The sequence below is a fragment of the Vicugna pacos genome, chromosome 13, assembly GCF_048564905.1.
Source record: "Vicugna pacos chromosome 13, VicPac4, whole genome shotgun sequence".
Classification (NCBI taxonomy): domain Eukaryota; kingdom Metazoa; phylum Chordata; class Mammalia; order Artiodactyla; family Camelidae; genus Vicugna; species Vicugna pacos.
The window spans coordinates 12,348,375-12,357,306 of NC_132999.1; the positions used below are offsets into that span (position 1 = coordinate 12,348,375).

The 8,932-nt window shown below is 42.7% G+C and overlaps 1 long non-coding RNA gene across 1 annotated transcript; it reads left to right on the forward strand.

Moving 5' to 3' along the window:
- The first annotated feature begins 4,727 nt into the window (after nt 1-4,727).
- Nucleotides 4,728-8,650, forward strand: LOC140700598 (uncharacterized). The gene is made up of 2 exons (XR_012079021.1): nt 4,728-6,202; nt 6,881-8,650. It is a non-coding gene; the product is annotated as an uncharacterized lncRNA (long non-coding RNA).
- The last annotated feature ends 282 nt before the right edge of the window (nt 8,651-8,932 follow it).

The following is an 8,932-nucleotide window of genomic DNA, read 5'->3' on the forward strand; positions in this document are numbered from 1 at the left end:
GGAACAGGGCTTCGTTGGCAGCTTAGGCGAATGCTCGCTGGGCCTGTAACCTCGCCTGCGCCGTCCGCGCCATCTTGGGAAGGGGTCTGACGCGCTCTCGGGGCCTGACTGGTCCTCAGGGGAGGCCCCTGAAAAGGCTTTGCTTCCCGCTGGTCCTTTGAGTTCAGAAGATGAGCGTCCTGCGGGGAAACTGAGGCTGACAGCAGTGCGGAGATGGAGCCCGGAGGGCGACAGGGCCGCGGGAGCGGGGGCTGGGCGGGCTGCCGGCGGCGACCGGGCGGGGCCGCGGTCGGTCGGGAATCTGGGTGAGAGGGCTTGGAGAGGCGCCTGGCGAACGACGTCTCCCTGGCTTTCGACCTTGACTTTAACCCAGAGGAATCTATCCAACCCAAATCGTTTCTGCTCTACGGAGTCGAAGTTCACTTTACTATCAAACTCTGCCCCCAAAGCGAAAAGATGTTCTGTGATTTCTTAGTTAAGTTAAACAAACGGGAATCTAATTACATAAGTAAATTTGACTTTCCAAATATTCCCAAGGCTATTTATTACTGTACAGGTGTGGGGATGTGGAGAGTAGTTTTGGAAATAGAGGTGCAAGATGACCCTATCTAAAGCTTCTGGCTCAGCGAATGAATGTTGAAAGTGGGTGTCTGCCTAAGGAATTCTGTTAGTTACCTTCTCCCGATTAGACCCAGAGTTCTGAGATAGTAACTGTAATGTTACAAAGTCCAGGGATTTGTAAAGCTGTCAAGATTTGGATAGCTCTACATGAAAGATAATGAAAAGCAAGTTTAAAATGAAACCAATGAAAACCAAGCAAGCCAGGAATATGAACATTTCTAGTAATTCCCAAGACTTCATAACTCACACCCTGAATCTTACAACTTTTTTGTCTAGTAAAGGGTAGCCATTATCTCATTCTAATTCAGCTGTTTACTTTCTATACAGTGTTACTGTACTCCCCTACAAGAACCTTATACTTTATCTTCTGGGAAATTATAATCTATTTATTCAGACTGGGTCCAAGGCAGAACGTTAAGAGCTAAATGAAAAAGACCTGGGAAATTCGGAAAAGGGGGAACTCAGTTTGTCTTGGAATCAGAAGAAGTCAAAGAAAGCCTTTACTCTTCTAAAATGAAAATCTGATAGTTATCTCTAATTTTAACACCTGCCATGGCTTGTTAACATTTATCGGATAAAGTTAAAATTTCATTGTCTAATGGGAAAGAACCATTTCTTCCTAACCCCAAGTAATTTCTTTACTTCATTTCCCTCATACTTCTCTTTTATGCTATACTTTTTCACATCACCATACCTCTGGATAAACTGATACCCTACCTCTTAGATCCCCATCTCGTTTTTATTTGTCCTATGAGAGGCAGCTCAAATGTCACCTTTGGTGAGATTCTCAAAGCTATTTGTCAAATCAAGTAATTTCTCCTGTATGCTCTCTGTACAAAACCTCTTTTATAATATAATGTTAATAAAGGGTTAGGTCCTATATGGCCTAACCTCCTCACAGTTATATGTACATAATATAAGAATAAAAATATTAAATAAGGATTGTAATCTTTTACTTACATCTCTTCAAGAAAACTACAGCGATTCTGACGTAGGAAAACAGATGTGGAGCATGAGAAGGGCTGTGTCCCAGATCTCGGTTGAGCCTCTAGGACGTGCCCGAGCAAGTGTGGGTCCTTGGCTTCACGCAGGAAATAATTCAAGTGCGAGCCACCGTTGAGTTAAGGTAGATTTATTTACAGAGATACATACTGCATAGAGTGTAAGGCAAGAGAAAGGCAAGGAAAGAGGTGTGGGAATTGGGTGCTCAGGTTAAGGTAAAAGTAGGTATACACTCCATAGACAGAGTGTGGGCCATCTCCAAAGCAGAGAGAGCTCAAAGGACCACTAGGCGTGGTGTTGTCACTTTTTATGGTCTCAATAGCTTCACAGGCCTACAGGTGAGATTAATCCAACTGCCCTGGGAAAAGGTCTGGGATTCCCAGGAACTGGACCACCACCGATGCATTCTTTGGCCTTTTGCGGTTAGCTTTGGGGCTGTCATGATGCCTGCAGGCATGTTATTTGATCACTCTGTTACAATGAGCAAATAATGAAGCTCAAGTTCTGTTAGAAGTTAAACTGCTTAATCCTCAAGGCCAACTAGGAGGTAAATCTTTAACAATTTGTTTGCTGTCATTTGTTGAGTGGCTGTGCCCTGCCCCCTTCCCTCCTGTCTCAGTTCTATTTATAATCCATGGCTATGATCTGTTAAATCCTTTTCTGTTTTTTCTGTTGATTTATTATCTTCCATTCTGAAACCACAATCAAATCTCACTCTATCCCTTCCTTTACTCTCCATTCCTTATAAAGACCCACAACTGCAGCTCTTGCTTTTCTCATTTTTTCATTATCTTTCCTGTCCTCTTTTCTATACTACCTTCCTCTTTCCATCCCCTTTCTTCCCCTACCCTTCTCTTTCTCTCTCTCTTTTTTTTTTTATGGCTTCAATGAGATATATTCACATACCCTAAAATTCACACTTTAAAAACACACGATAGTTTTTAGTATACTCATGGAACTATGGGACCATCACAACTATCTTAATATTAGAGCATTTCATCATCCCCCAAATAGTCCCATACCCGTTAGCAGTCATTCCACATTCCCGCCTTCTCCCATTAATCTACTTTCTGTTCCTATAGATTCTCCTAGTCTGGACAGTTCGTATAAATGGAATGATAGAATATCATTGTGACTGATTTCTTTCACTTATCATATTTTCACAGTTTATCCATGTTGCATTGATGCAAGAAAACAGGTGTGAAGGACTGTGTCCCAGGTCTCGACTGAGCCCCTGGAACGTGCCCTGCCAAGTCTGGGTCCTTGGCTTCGCCCAGGAAAGAATTCAAGTGCGAGCCACAGTTGAGTAAAAGTAAATTTATTTAGAGAGATACACCCTGCATAGAGTGTAAGGCAAGAGAAAGGCAAGGAAAGAGGTGTGAGAATTGGGTGCTCAGGTTAAAGTAAAAGTAGGTACACACTCCATAGCGTGCGGGCCATCTCCAAAGGGGAGAGAGTGAAAAAAGGCCACTAGGCATGGTGTTGCCTTTTTGTGGGCTTAGTAGCTTCACGTGCCTACAGGTGGGATCATTCCAACTGCCCTGGGGAAGGGGCTGGGATTCCCAGGGATTAGGCCACCACCCATTCTTTGGCCTTTTGCGATTAGCCTTGAGATTGTCATGGACCTGAGGGCATGTTATTTATCACGCTGTTACAATGAGCATATAATGAAGCTCAAGATCTACTAGAAGTTAGACCTCTTAATCCTTAAGGCCAACTGGGAGTTGAATCTTCCACCATTTTGGTGAATCTTCCATTTTGGTGTTAAATTGCTGTCGTTCCTTGAGTGGCTGTGCCTTGCCCTCTTCCCTCCTGTCTCAGCATGTGTCAGGACTTCATTCCTCTTTATGGCTGAATAATATTCCATTGTGTGATTATATATCACATTTCATTTATGCATTCATCAACTGATGAACATTTGGGTTTTTTCCACTTACTGGCTATTAGGATAAAATGCTGCTATGAAAATTTATGTACATATTTTCATGTGAATGTCTGTGTTCCTTTCTCTTGGGTACATACCTAGGAGGGAAGATGCTAGGTCATATGATAATCCTATGTTTAACATCTGAAGAGTTGTCAATTGATTTCCAAAGAAGCCACATCAACTTTACATTCCCACCAGCAGTATATGAAGATTCCAATTTCTTTACATCCTTCTCAACACTTGTCTGTCCTTTTGATTACAGCCATTCTAGGAGATGATAAATGCTATTTCTTTGTGGTTTTGATTTGTATTTTCCTGATGACTAAAGATGTCTAGCTCCTGTTCATGTGCTTATTGATCATTTGTATATCTTCTTTGGAGAAATGGCCACTCAGATCCTTTGCTCATTTTAAAATTTGGTTACCTTTTTATTACTGAGTTGTAAGTGTTATTTACATATTATAGATATAAGTCCCTTATTAGGTATGTTATTTGCAAATATATTCTCCCATTTTGTGGGCTATCTTTTTCTCTTTTTTGATGGTATCTTTTGAAAAAGATTTTAGTTTATAAGTGGAGTCCAATTTATCAACTTTTCTTTTGTTGCTTGTGCTTCTATTATAACTAAGAAGGCTTTGCCTAACCCAAGATCATAAAAATTTAATGTTTTCTAAGAGTTTTATAGTTTTACTTCTTACGTTTAGGTCTATGATCCCTTTTGAGTAAATTTTGTGTGCAGTGTGAAATAAAGAGTGCAACTTCATAATTTTGCATGTGGATATTCAGTTGTGACAGTGTCTTATATTGTATATCTAATCTAAAGCCAGGAAGAGTTTTTTCAATTAAAAGAAATTATTCGAATCCATGGTACTTGATATTGTATGTAAGGCCTCATATTCTGGAACCAATTGTTTGGTGGCTTAATTGAAAATCTTTCACTTTTTTGTAAAATACCATTTTCATTTTTAGTCTTTTCCTGAAAACTTTCTAATCTAATTTCCATGAATAAAATATTTTATTATCTCTCCATATAAATTATTTCTATGTGGTCAAAAATCCAAGCTAATTTATGATTGGCCAAAGTTACAAGCTGCATCCTGTTACAAATCATTAAAACAATATGTGTTGGACATTTGATTCTGATTCTAGGTGGTTGCTTTCATGGATTGTTTTGTTTTGTTTTGTTTTACTATTGAGGGGAAACTTTTTTTTTCCAAATTCTTTATGCAATTGTTGAAATTATGCCCTAAAATAGTCTACTTTATTATCTATAGATTTTCTTACACAAAGAACAGCTTTTAAACTTTGCTGCAGCAAATTTCAATTGCTATTTATTGTACAATTTGCAATGTACCTTCTTCCAGGCTCTTTTTTCTTTATCATTCCAATCATATTACTAGTTTCTTTATCTCTATTTGATTGTACATTATATTATGCCTTCATACAGAATTTAAAATGTGTGCATAATTATGTTTTTAAATTATAAAATAATTTAATTACAATATAATTTAAAATTATAAGTATTTCAATTTATTTACCACTTATAGTTTACTTAGATACCACTATAACTTGTGCTGCTTGAATAATATAATAGATACATTACAATGTTGCATTAGCACTAGAAAAAAACCACTTGGAAACAAATCAATTCATTGGTACAGACTAAATGGGTATATATGGGAGAGACAGAGAAAGATCGATTGATTCACTACAGGGAATTGTCTCATTTGATAATGGAAGCTGTTAAGTCCCAAAATCTACACTTGTTAGCCAATAGAGAGACCCCTAAATTAGAAGGCCCACCAAAGTGTGGGTCCTTGCCACTCTTGCCAGAAAACTGGCCTCTATACCCCAATAGCCGAATTGAGGGTCGGAGGCAGCAGCAAAGGGAGTCACAGCAGGTCAGTGCCTTAGAGACTGTGAGCCCATAATGGGGTTGGGCTCTTGAGGTTTTATAGAAAAAGTGGTAACAATTAGGGCATTTTACAAGGTGCTACATTCCTCTTAAATTCAATGAATCTTCAGGAGGAAGTCAGGAGGGTCTGTTCATTCTTCTGAGATCATCAGCCTGTGATCTCCTTCCTGGAGCATAGCCTCTGGGTTAAAGTTATTCTCAGTAAAGAATGAATCAGCAATTTTTTAATCAGTCCGCAGAGAGTTTGTTTGCTTTAAACTCCTTAATTACTGGCTGTGAAAAATTTTGCAGCAAAGGCAGAGGGACAAAGTGAATGGCTGCTTTATTTCTCAAAATAAGAAAAGGAAAGAAAGCTCTCAAGCTAGGAAAAAGCGTTCGAGTGGGGAGCCATCGGCCAAGACGGCCAGTGGAGACAGCTCCCTCTATCACTAAGGCCACGTGAACTTTTATGTGAGGCTTCCTTCATCATGTCCTTGTTCTGGGTGCGCTGGTGCCAATTGCCTTGTCTTCTGTCCTAGTACTCGTTTTTCCTGTTGTCACAGCGATCATCAACTGTCATGGTGCTGGGGGGTGTGTCAGTTAGCATGCTAATGAGCATATAATGAGGCTCAAGATCCACTGGAAGTCAAATCCTCTGCCATCTTGGACTCCACAGTTCTAACCAGTTCTTGTTTCTTCTCTTTGCAGCTGCCTCCTGAGACTTAGATAAGAATACTTGGTTTCTATTTGAGAAAGAGGTAGGGGTATGATCCCGGGGTGGGGGGTGGGGGGAACAGCCTTGGTAACAAAAAGGAAAGTTACTTTTAATCAGAATGCTGGCAATCTGGTGGGCCCAATGTCCTGCAGTTAAAAACCATCTAAGGCCTGAGAGGCTTCAGCTTTTCTATAAATAAGAGGCAGGGGTTGGGGTTGGAGGCAGTGGGGGTGGGGGGACCTTAGTTCCTGCAGAAGAACTTAAAAGATATTGCTATGTGTATTCCTTGAGAAGGTACCAGGACCCTGTCCCAAGGCTGCACTATTATTTCTCAGCTGCTCCTCCTTTGTTTCTGCATTCCCTCCATCTGCTGATTAGCAACTGTTTGAATCTGCCCTTTGGAATGCAGGGAAGGTGAAGGAGGCTAAATGAAGCCTATTTCCTACAAACAAGAAACGAGGGACAGGGAACGATTCATACAAGGGAGGACCCCATGAAAGAGTCACAAGATGGCTTCCCTAACGCTAAGGCAGCTTTAAGAATTTATTGTGATCCATTATCTTGCTTTCTTTGAGTTACTTCTAACTGACTAACCTGTTTTTCCTCCTTGTTACTGCTATTGTTTAACTTGTCTGAGTGACAATGGGCTTAGCAATCCCAACCCTATGATTTATGCCCTACCCTAAATAACTTGTACCTAAACCCAGGATTTATTTTCCAGAAAGAAAAGAAGGTCACAGAACAATAAACCTGAAGGAACAGCCAGATCTTCCAGGAGCCCCAGGAGTCCCTTCAGGACAGATGCAGGAAAACAGATGTGGGGCATGAGGAAGGCTGTGTCCCAGGTCTCGGTTGAGCCCCTAGGATGTGCCCTGCCAAGTGTGGGTCCTTGGCTTCATGCAGGAAAGAATTCAAGAGCAAGCCACAGTTGAGTGAAGGTAGATTTAGTCAGAGATACATTGAAAGGCAAGAGAAAGGCCATGAGATGTGGCGGTTGGGTGCTCAGATTAAAAGTAGGTACACACTGCACTTTCCGGCGAGAGGCAAGATGGCAGAGTAGAAGGATATTTGTAGCTCACTCTCTCCCACAAGTACACCAATACTCACTCAGCCAACCAGAGCAGCTGCCGAACTCCAACAGAGCATTGGCCTCTTGGAAAGACAAAGACACCAAAAATCTGGTAGGAGAGGGGGAAAAAAGAAAGAAGAAAAGGCAAAACAGTGTGGGACCAGTCCCGCAGGGAGGGAGTGGCAAAGGAGGACTGGCGCTCATTTGCTGGGTCTCCCCTCTCCTACGGAGAGGTCAGTGGGATGGAGGGGGAGCCTCCGAGTCTCAGATCTGCCCTGAGCACCCCTTGACCAAAAGAACTAAGTTAAACGGGCACAAAGTGTCCCCGCGACACCCAGCCCGAGACGCGAGCTGGCAGCTGGGGGCCGCGACAGGCTGCCCAAGCTGGGCAGAGGACTCAGGTGGCTACACTGAGGCAGCCCTGGGGACTGCAAGGTGCTGCGCATCGTGGCTGGGAGGGGATACGGAGCAGAACAACCTCAGTCCCCCATAAATTGTGAAGAAAACAAAATAACCTGGCTGGTGTGCCCTGGGGGAAGGGGCACCATAGCCTTTGTTTCCCCAGACCTGTGGCGCCATTACTGGTGCTTCTCATGAGAAGAGAGGCGGGGCGCAGCCACAGCCACTGTCTCCTCCTGTGTGAGCACCCAGGCAGGGGCAGGGCTAAGCCCTGAATCTGCACCGAGGGCTCTGCAACTTTCCAGACAGGACTGAGACTTGTTTACAGCCTGAGACAGATAGGATCTTTCTGCCCTGGTACCTCAGAGAACTCACACTGCCAAAACAAACAAGGAGCTGAGTTTTGGCATGGAGCAGGGGCGGGGCTGTTCCCCAGTCTTCCCTGAGCCCGCCTTTGGAGCACTGACCCCAGGCAAAGTGGGCAGCTACACAGTGCAGCAGAGCGACTGGCACTGGGAGAGGGCAGGCGGCCACCCACCTTCCTGGCAGGAATGCAGCACCTGACCATGGTGCTGGGAGGGGGCGCGATCCTCCCACCAGCCTCACCCAAGCGCAGCATCTGACTGTGGCATCAGGAGGGGGAGTGACCCACCCACCCACCAGCCACAGTGGCAGAGAGATATGAGCAATATGAAGAAGCAGAGGAACCACTCCAAATTAAAAGAGCAAGAGAAATCCCCTGAAAGCACGATCAAGGAAATAGACATTGATGGCCTACTAGATCAAGATTTCAAAAAAGGACTGATCAAAATACTGAAGGAACTAAAAGAAATAGTGTTTAGAGATATAAAATATGTCAAAAATGAAATAGAAGCTATGAAGAAGAACCATGTAGAATCAGTAAACTCATTTGCTGAGATGAGAGCTGACCTAAAGGCTATATATAAAGCAGGCTAGATAATGCAGAGGAACGAATAAGTGACCTGGAATACAGGACAAGAGAAAACATCCAATTAGAACACCTGAGAGAAAAACAAATGAAAAACAATGAAAACAATATAAGGGACCTGTGGGATAACATAAAGTGTGCCAATCTACACATAAGAGGGGTTCCAGGAGAGGAAGAAAGAACAAAGGGGATTGAAAAGGTATTTGAAGAAATCATGACTGAAAACTTCCCAAACCTAAAGAAGGAATCAGATATCCAAGTACAGGAGGCTCAGAGGATCCCAAACAGGAAAAACCCAAACAGACCCACACCAAGACATATAATCAAGATGGCCAGAGGCAAGGATAAAGAAATGA